Genomic DNA, 10,800 nt, shown 5'->3' with positions numbered 1-10,800 from the left:
ACTAAAGAGTAAGGGAAGGTCTTCGCTTTTAATGTCACCAGGTTTTTGAATTTTCGTTTTGTATCAGGAGGACATAGCGATCCTAGAACCAGCACCACCACCAAACACAGTGTCATAAAAAACCAAACCCCGAACCCGGGACTGCCAGGTGTCCCTCGGCAGCGACAAGACTCACGGGTCAGGAGTGGCACTGGAGTCCTGTGCACTGAGCCTTCTGGGTGGGTGACGGCCGACAGGGCCCCTCGTCACCTAACGAGCACCCGGCTGGGATGTCCCTGGGCCGTCGTGTCAGCCCTGTGGAGCCTCTGGGCCTTCCCTACTGCTGAGTGAACCGAGGCCCAGGAAGCGCAGTGCCCTGCTGAGGGGACACGGTGCCAGTGCCCCTTTGGCTCTGACCACATGGGTGCAGGTAGTGTTAGTCATCTCCTGCTGGGAGACGCTGTCCCAAGCGGCCAGGAACACCCATCCTCCCCGGTCCTGAAGGCCTGGCTCAGCGGATGGTCCCGGCTCAGGTCACGCCAGGCGCTCTGTCCAGCCCCGGGCAGGAGCTGCAGTCCTGAGAAGGCTGACCGGGGACAGGACCCACTTCCTGGCGGCCCTGTGGCCCTCGGCAGGCCTCGAGTGCTCAAGGGCCGCCAGCCCAACACCTCAGTCCTCACCATGTGGCCACAGGTTGCCCACATGTCCTCGGAAAGTGGCAGCTGACCACCCCCAGGGATGAGCTGAGGGAAGGAGAGGCGCCCGTCAGTCCTAAGCTGACCTCACACGGGCGATGCCATTTCTTTCACCATATTCTATTGGTCCTGCCGACCAACCCGGCATAGTGTGGGAGGGGACTATACAGGCGTGCGGCTACCCAGAGCTGGGGCCACTGAGGGCCCTCTTGGAGGCTGGTGACCACTGGGCAGCTCCAGGGAGCGTATTACTCTGAAGGCCTGGATCCTGGCTTGGGCTGGTCCCTGGGGTGGGCGGGCAGGAGGACCCACCTGGGTGGAGTGCTCCACGCATCCTGAGTCCCCGCAAGGCACAGACAGGCACTGAGTCAGCAGTTCCCCAACATGCACAGTAAGGTTGGCACTGACCTCAGCCCCATTTTACAGATGGGCAACTGAGGCTGGGTAAGTACGTTGCCCAAAGCTGCCCAGGATACACCGGCTGGGCCTCTCTGCAAAGCCTCCACTCTTGCCTCCAGCACTGCCCTGCCTCCTACCACTCCCTTCCAGTGGCAGAGAGGGCTGTCCAGCAAGGAGGACGTGGGTTTCCAGCCTCCCGTCCCCACCAAGGAGGTGGGGAAGGCGCAGTCCCGAGGCAGGAGCAAGGTTCTGGGGAGCCAGACCTGAGCTCCGCTTCTACCCAGAAGCCCATCCTCATGCAAAGGGACTTCTGCCCCAAGAACAAGCTTGGAGCTAGTTCCAGCAGGACGGTGTCCTAGGGCCACGGCGGCAGGCGGAGCTGCAACCAAACCCCACTTCTCCCGCCACCGGCAAGTACTGAATGTTTCTGTGTCTCAGTCTCCATGTCTGTGAAGCAGGACACTCACGCTACCCTCCGGTGAGTTGCGAGGAGCAAGAGAAAGATAAGAGGTGAGAAGTCAGGTGCGCGGCTAGTGCCAGCTCATACTGGTTTCTGGTTGTCTTTAGACCTTTTGAGCATTTGCAAAAGTCCCAGCTCTCCCTCTCATAAAAATGTCCTTTGGACTGAAAAAAGGGACCCTCACTTGAGGTTGTTCCCCGTGTGGCCTGGTCGTCCCCAAACACCTCTTCAGACAACGAGGACCTTCAGGGCACTGATGGGTCCTGCGCTGAAGCCCCAGGACAATGGGAGCCTTGGGGCGCTGGCTGGTTTTCCGCCAGTCGCTGCCCTGGTGGGCCAGGGCGGGGCCGAGCCTGCGTCCTCCAGTGGAAAAACCCCAGGTTGCTGGGAAGTGGCCCTGCAGTGCTGCTGGCTGGCTTAGTCACTGTGGGCAGGCCTGGGAGGAGGTCCCTTGGGGAGCAGCTGCTCGGTCCTGGCTGGGCTGGGGGAGGGGAGGAGCGCACTCAGGTCCAGAGCCCCTCCCCACTGCTCTGCTCCGACCTGAGGTTTTGGGGGAATCAGGCTCCTGTAACTTGATTGCTCAAGAATATATGCTGTAAGCAGATATTGGCTTTATGTAATCAAGGAAGCATTTTAAACTTTAAATAATAATAATCATAAAGAAAGATTTGGTGTAATAGAATCAGAAAAGCACTGTGTCTAAATGTGGAGGCCTGCTCAGGGCAGAGGCTGGGTGGCCTTCAGGAGCCGCAGGGTAGCTGGGTCAGGCCTCCAAGGTCATTTCTAATCCCCGAGTTGCAGGACTTTCATTTGGCAGTATGCACTTCTGGGGAAGAAGCAGGGCCAAGAACAGAGACCCAGGGTGGTGAATGGAGAGACGAGTCTGAGCTCCAACTGACCTTAGGACCCTGGGCCAGTCATCTGCCTCCCCGAGCCTCAGTTTCCTGACATATAAACCAGAAAGTGCGTGCTCTTCTAGAAACCCTTCCAGCTTTGAAAAGCTCTGATTTGCTTCTGGGGTTTTGGCCTCATCCCTCATAATTTGGAGATCTGCCATTGAGCAAATATTTATAGAGCCCTTGGCGTCTTGTCAGGTGAGGCAGGAGACAAGTAATTTCAAGGCCAGCCTCTGTCCTCCTGCAGCTTGTCAAGGACACTTGGATATACACAGGCACATCACAGAGGCAGCCTCCCCAAACCCAAGGGAAGGTACTTATCTATGGAGGTCCTGAGGAAGAGTGACCCGGTGATCTGGGTAGAATTTGAGCCAGGACTTGCAACATGTGCAGAAGTCACTAGGTTAGGAGAAGGAAGCAAGCAGAGTGTCTCTGGTGAAAAGGCAGGGCTCACACATACAGTTGTGCAGGCTGTGCACTGCACAACTTCCCGGGCATCACTCCCATTGTGGTGTGCACGACTACACTGCTGGTGTACAGTCTGCAAGGCTTTATGCAAAAGCCCTGGAAAAAGTGCTGGGGTTAGGTGACTGATGTCTGCTAAAGCTGCAGTAGAGGGGAAGGGTGTCTCCAGGGACTGCCTATTTGTCCCCTGGCCTTAGGGCACCAGCCCTGCGTATTTGCTGAAGAAGGCTCCAAGTGTTCCTGAGAAGGGTGCAGTCAGGGGTCAGTGCCTCTCTGAGCAATTGACCTAACTCTCGCCTCCGCTTCCTCCCTGAGAGTGGGCCTCTTCAGCATTCCCAGACCTCTGGTTGGGGACGAGGTGGAAGCAGGTCTTGCAGGTAGAGTGCTCAGCCCCGGGCTCGAGACGTGATGCCCGCAATGGCGACTGACCTTGGGGGACAGGAGAAGGGTGGGTGGAGTGGTTCCTGGAAGCCTCTGGGTGCTGGGGAGGGGAGGCGAGGGGGCCAGCAGCTCGTGGTCGGGCTGGCCACCAGCCACCGCCGAGTGGTGATGATCTGCCTAAACAGTAGGTCTAGGTGGCTCCCCGGGCACCGCGGGTCTCCAGGGAGAGCCGTTTTGGGAAAAATGTTTTGTGCAGAACACTGGAGCCAGGGACCCGGGGACCTGAGTTCTCTTCCTTATCCGGCAGGGACCTCAGCCACTCCCTGTGTCTGGGCCTCTGTCTGTCCACCACCCCCACCAGGGGAAGGAACTTCACAGTGGCTGGGCCCCGGCCACCAGCTGCCGGTGCCTGGGAGGGGAACCTCAGCACTCTAGCAGCCGCTGAGCAGGACGGGCACGGCCCTCAGCCCCAGGCCGGTGCCGCCAGGCTGTCCTACCCCGGCTCGCTCCTCCTGGCTGCTCAGACCCAGGGCTCCGGCTCGCCCCAGACCCACTCCGGCCGGCCCTCCGACCCAGGTCCCCCTGCAGCTGCCGCTCAGCTGGGGCAGGGCCTTCTCCCCCACTCGGCTTAAGTCCAGGCCCTGCTTCCTCCTCCCTGTGCAGCCTGAGGTTGAGGGGCCTTGTCGTGGGCTGCAAGGCTGAACCAGCACCCTCAGGACCCATTAGAGAGGGGTTTCTGGGCTCGGGGCAAGGGTCATATAAAATCAGCATGATAGGGACTCATTAAAAAAAAGACAACCTTACTGAGATGTCGTTTGCCTGAGAATTCATTCTTTAAAAGGGTGCAATTCAGGGGCTTTAGGTAGACTCACCAAGTTGTCAGTCATCACCCTTCTGTAATTCCAAACATCTTCACCACTCCAAAGACCCTGGGTACCGTCAAGGGTCGCCCTGCGTTCCCCACGGCCCGCCCGCAGCCATGAATCCGTGCTTCTGTGCATTTGACGGTCCAGGTGTTTCACAGGAACGAAGTCGCACGCTGTGCGGCTGCTGCGGCTGCTCTGTCACTTCCCAGTGTCTTTCCGGTTCTTCAGGGCACAGCACCTGCAGGCACCTCCTCCCTTTCCATCATGGATGGATCAGCCCACGTTGTTCATCCATTCCTCATTGGTGGACTGGACTGTCTCCACTTCGGGGCCATTACAAGCAGGGCTGTTAGGAGCACCTGTACCCGTGTTTCCACCACACACTGTTTTAAGTTCTCCCGGGTAGAAACCTCGCGGTGGAACCCTTAGTTATATGGGAACCACGTTTAACCTTCCGAGGGACCGACCGCCAAACCCTTTCAAAGTGGCTGCGCCCTTTTAGAATCTAACCGGCAACTTTGAGGGTCCCAGTTTCTCTACGTCCTTGCTGATTCCTGATCCTTGTCTTTACTCTTGATTTTAGGCATCCTAGTGATCACAACAGGCCTCTCATTTGATTTACATGTTCCTCATGACTTATGATGTTAAGAATTTTTTCATATGGGCACATTTGCCTATATTCTTGGGAGAAATGTCTCTTCAAATCATTTGCCCATTTAAAAATTTGGTTGTCTTTTTTTTTTATTATTGAGTTCTAAGTGTTCTTTATATATTCTAAATACTAGATCCTTCTCAGATATACAGCTTGCAAGTTTGTTTCTCCTCTTCTGAGGTTATCTTTATACCTTCTTGATGCCGTCCTTCACAGTACAGATGTTCTTAGTTTTGATGAAGTTGCAATTGAAATGTTTTTCTCTTGTGACTTGTACTTTCAGTGCTATATCTAAGAAACCACTACCTAACCCAAGCTCAAGAAGAGTTACTATTGTTTCCTCCTAAGAGTTTTGTAGTTCTTGCTCTTGCATGTAGGCCTCTGGCCCATTTTGAATTAATCTTTGTCTATGGTGTAAGGTAGGGATCTGATTCTACTCTTTTGCATGGGCGTCCCGTTCTTCCCGCATAGTTTCTTGTAAAGATTTTTCTTGTATCCACTGAATTGTGCTGCCATTCTTACCGAAAATCAGTCGACCAAAAATGTAAAGGTTTATTGCTGGACTCTCAATTCTATTCTACCAAGCTAAATCTCTGCACTTATTCTAGTCCTACACTGTCTTGATTATAGTAGCTTCATAGTAAATTTTGAAATTGAGAAGTGTGAACCCTCAACTTTCTTTGCTACAGAAGAGAAATAAAATTGATTTTTGTATGTTGATTGTTATTTCCAACAATCTGTGTATGTGTATTTCTTAGAATTTTCTATATATAAGGTCATGTCATCTGCAAATATAGTTTTACTTGTTTCCCCCTCAATCTGGATGCCCACTCCTTCCTTCTTTTCTTTCTTTCTTTCTTTCTTTCTTTCTTTCTTTCTTTCTTTCTTTCTTTCTTTCTTTCTTTCTTTCTCTCTTTCTCTCTCTCTCTTTCTTTCTTTCTTTCTTTCTTTCTTTCTTTCTTTCTTTCTTTCTTTCTTTCTTTCTTTCTTTCTTTCTTTCTCCCTTCCTTCCTTCCTTCCTTCCTTCCTTCCTTCCTTCCTTCCTTCCTTCCTTCCTTCCTTCCTCTCTCTCTCCCTCCCTCCCCCCACCTCTCTCTCTTCTGGCCTGGCTAGAAAATCCAGTGCAATGTTCAATAGACATGGTGAGAGCAAACTGGGTGTGGTGGTGCACACCTATAATCCCCGTGACTTGGGAGGCTGAAGCAGGAGGATCACATGTTCAAGGTCAGGCTCAACAACTTAGTGAAGTCCTGTCTCAAAATAAACAATAAAAAGATCTGGGGATGTGGCTCAGTGGTAAACTCCTTGCCTAGCACATGTGAAGCTCTGGGTTCAGTCCCTAGAATCAAAAAGAAGGGAGGAGAGAAGAGAACACACATCATTTTCTTGTTCTTGATCTTATAAGGAAAGCTTTCAGTCTTCCACTGTGAAAAATGATGTTAACCATGGATTTTTTATAGATGTCCTTTGTCAAATTGAGGAAGTTTATTCCTAGTTTACCAAATGCATTTTTAAATCATAAAAGACTATTGGATTCTCTATTTGGTGAGGCATTGTTCTGATACTTTCTTTTAATTCTTTATATTTGGCTCCCTTTAGTTCTTTGGTTGTATTTATAAGAGCCAATTTAAAGCCTTTCTCTAACAAATTCAATATCTGGACATCCTCATGGATAATTTTTATGGATTATTCCCCTGCCCCCTGTATGGGTCATCTTTTCTGTTATAATACTACATAACAGTGGGATTCATCATGCCATATTTGAATAGGCACAGGACATAATTTGATCAATTTCCCTAGTCCTGTCCCCTTCCCTCTCCACCTCCCTCCCGCTGTCCACTCACTCTACTGCTCTACTGATCTCCCTTCTATTATTTTAATTATGTATATACACTGCATACATCATATATAATATTTAATTATATAATCCTATTCAACATAGTACTTGAATTTTTTTTCCCAACAATTTTTTTTTAATTGTAAACAAATGGGATACATGTTGTTTCTCTGTACATGGAGTCAAGGCATACCATTTGTGTAATCATAAATTTACATAGGGCAATGTTGTTTGATTCATTCTGTTATTTCTTTCCTTAGTACTTGAATTTTTAGCAAGAGCATTTAGGCAAGAAGAGGAAATAAAAAGAATACAAATAGGAAAGGAAGAAGGCGAATCATCACTGTTTACAGAGGATATGATTCTATACTTAGAAGATCCAAAAAGCTCTACCAGAAGACTTCTAGAGCTAATAAACAAACTCAGCAAAGTAGCAGGATACAAAATCAACATACAAAAATGAGCAGCTTTCCTACACACCAATAACAAACTGCTGAAAAAGAAATCGGGATGGGGGGTGGGATTCCATTCACAATACCCTTAAAACAAAACAAAACAAAACAAAATCTAGGAGATGAAAGACCACGATGGTAAAAAAATCATACAACACTGAAGAAATAAATGGAAGAGGTTACTAGGAGATGGAAAGATTCTCCACCTTCATGGGTTCACAGAATTAATATTGTTAAAATGACCATCTTGCCCAAAAGTCACCTATAGATGCAATGCGATCCCCATCAATATACCAACCACATTCTTCAGAGTCCTAAAATTCACATGGAAGAATAAAAGACCCAGAATAGCCAAAGCAATTGTAACTTAAAAAAGCAAATGTTGGAAGCATCACAATACCCAGAACTATAGTAACAAAAACAGCAAGGTACTGGCCTAAAAGCAGAAACATAGACTAATGGAATAGACAGAAGACACAGAGACAGACCCACATACTACAGACATCTGATCCGACAAGAGAGCCAACAACGTGCACTGGAGAAAAGAGAGCCGTTTTAACAAATGGTGCTGGGAAAACTGGTTATGTAAGACTGCGTATGTAGAAGAATGAAATCCCAAATGTAGAGGATCCTTGTCTCTCACCACGCACAAAAGTCAACCCACCGTGGGTCAAAACCCTATAGATATATGTCGACACGACCTGTGTAATGCTACGTCATTACACCCAGGAGGAGGAGAAGTTATACTCCATTTATGCGCGGTGCGTCAGAATGCATTCCACTGTCACGCCTAACTAATTAGAACAAATAGAAAAGTGCATCAAAGATGTGGAGACCAGACCAGAAACTTTGCAACTGCTAGAAGAAAACAACACACAGGCATAGGCTGCGACTTCCTCACTGAGCTCCTGAGTCTCAGGAAAAGATACCAAGAACTAACAAATGGGGTGCCCTTCTGAACTGTTGGTGGGACTGTAAATCAGCACTACCACTAGGGAAGTCAGCACGGAGCATCCTCGAAAGACTAGGCATGGACCCAGCATCTGACCCACCCGTGCCACTGCTTGGTATTTATCCTAAAGAATCAAAGCAGCGCACTCCAGCGACACACACAGACCATGCTTATGTGGCATAATCCGCAGCAGCCACACTAAGGAGTCAGCCTAAGTATCCATGGAAGAATGGATTAAAAAAATGTGGTATAGATACACAATGGAGTTGTACTCAGCCATAAAGGAGAACAAAATTATGTCATTTACCAGAAAATGGATGAAACTTGAGAGCATTATGTTAAGCAAAATAAGCCAGAGTCAGAAAGTAAAGGTCTCTCCTGTCTTCCCTTATACGTGGAAACTAGAGAGGAAAAAGTGGAGGAAGGGGCCGGATCTCATGAAAGCAGAAGGCGGACCAGTAGAACAGAGGAGGGACCAGGAGTAGGGAGGAAGGGGGAGAGGGAGGGCCGGGGCCATGAAAGGGACCACATTATGTTTTGTGCTGTATGAATATGTAACTGTGAAACTCACTCTATATGTACAATTGTAATGCACCAATAAAAATGGTCTTAAAATAATTTTAAAGTAAGCAAGAAGAGAGCGATATGGAACCTCACAGCGTGTATGTGTGTGTGTGTGTGTGTGTGTGTGTGTGTGATTTGCACACCAAACCCATGAAAATCTGTGCTTAGGACAAGGCATATATAAGTAGTTAAGCTTAAAAAGTGAATCAGTCTGAAAACAACCATTAAGTCCCAGTACAGGTGGTCTGCTGTCAGGGAAGAAGTTGACAGCGGTGGCCGACAGTGAGATGGGACACTCTACCCACGTGCCCTCAGTTCTGGCACGGGGGTCAGGGTGGGGCGGGCAGGAAGGGCTGTCATGTCAGAATATCCAGTAGCACCGTCCAACATGGTAGCCACTAGACTCAGCGAGCACTTGAAATGTAGCTAATATGATCGAAGAATTAATTTTAATTGTATTATTAATTAAATTTGCATTTAAGCAGTTAAGGGACTGCTGTACACAGCTGCTGTGCCGGACAACTCAGCCGTGGTCACATTCTTTGCAGCTGCTCAAGGTTCTGCCAGCATTCCGCGGTCATCCTGGAATCCGGCTCGCTGAGCAGAGTGTGACCCAAAGGGCTCTCACCCGGGACTCAGCGGACAAGGGTCCTGACCCAGCCCCCCGCCCCCCTGGCTCGGCCCAACAGCCTTGCCTCAGGGCCTTCCTGTGCCTGTCTCCTTCTCTGTATGGGGGGAACAGTGATGCCTCCCTGGGGCTCCCACGGGCTTCCGATGAGGATGGTGTGGAAGATATAAGAAGGAATGTTCTATAACCACGAAGCGGGGAGAGATGCGAGCGCTGGTTTAAGGAATACTTTCATAACGGGTGCATCCCTTGGAACAGGAGTGTTGGGGCCCAGCTGGTTGTGTGGAGATGGGATGGGAGTGAATTTGGGGTGATGGTATCTGAGCTGTGACCAGCCTTGACCCAGGCCTCCTCTGGGCCACACAGCTGGAGCTGAGCTTGGGCGTGGCTGCTGCCCACTCAACGCATGGCATCCCGGGATCTACCAGGATGGGTTCTGAGTTGAGGCTGGTCCGTGCGCTCAGCCCCTCCCCCACACGGACTCCTCCCATCACCCCCACCTCAGCCCGGTGCCTGGGGTTCTCTTGAGGCCTCTCTTCCCCTCCCACCCCATGAATAATGGAGCATCAAATCCTGTGGGCTTGACGGCTCCTCCGAGTCCAGCCACTTCTCACCACCTTCCCAGTGACCACCCAGGCCACACTGTCACCTGGGGTAACTGCAGTGTCCTGTCTGGTCCCTCCCTTGACCTCTACAATGTCATCTTTGCTACTCTGATCAGAGGGATTCTTATAAAGGGTCCCTTCGTAAGTCAGCGTCTTGCTCAGAGCCCTCAGAGCCTCAGCCGGGAGAAGGCCACCTCCCAGGGCCTGCAGGGCCTGCCGTTCTGTCTGCGACCTCGTCTCCAAGTAGCTCCTCCAGCCTCCAGCTCCTTGCTACTCCTGCAGCGCGCTAGGCTCAGAGCCTTTGCACTCTGCTGCCCCAGCTGGAATGTTCTCCTGCAGACCTCCCTGTGGCTCCCCCGTCCTGCCTTTAGGGCTCTGCTCAAAGGCACCTTCTCAGAGAGCCCTTCTCTGTATTCCTGACATCAGTAAACACAGCCGCCCACCCTCGCACCCCCAGGTACCGGAACAGGGCCCGGCACACAGCAGGTGTGCACTCATTGCTGCTGAATGAAATCCCGGTTGGACAGAACTGCTGGTGGCTCAGGCAGCACTGGACTGGGAGTCGGGGGACCTGTCATGTGACCTGGACATGCCGCTCCCCCTTGCCGGACTGAGATGCTTCTTCTGCATGTTGAAGCCTTAAAAAGGAACCGAAGGATCTTGAAAGTTCTGCTTGCATGCTTGTCTGAGGCTTGGACGGTGGCCCTCCGGAGGAGCTGTTTGATCTTGGGCTGCCACGAGATCATTTAGGAAGGACGGAATCTAATGGGGGTCCCTGGGGCAAGAGCAGCAGTGCAAAACAGGCCTCCCATGGCCCTGGGTTTGTTCCAAACAGTCAAGCCAAGGTCCCCTGGGCCTTGTAAATTTTTGTTTGGCTTTTTTTTTTTTTTTTATGTACTAAGGGGCTGCTCTCGTCTTTCTTGTTGGACGAGAATGGCAGCTGCCCTCTCCTTCAGCTCTGTCAGCCTA

Source organism: Sciurus carolinensis, chromosome 11, assembly GCF_902686445.1.
Source record: "Sciurus carolinensis chromosome 11, mSciCar1.2, whole genome shotgun sequence".
NCBI lineage: Eukaryota > Metazoa > Chordata > Mammalia > Rodentia > Sciuridae > Sciurus > Sciurus carolinensis.
This window is presented reverse-complemented; position numbering follows the sequence as displayed.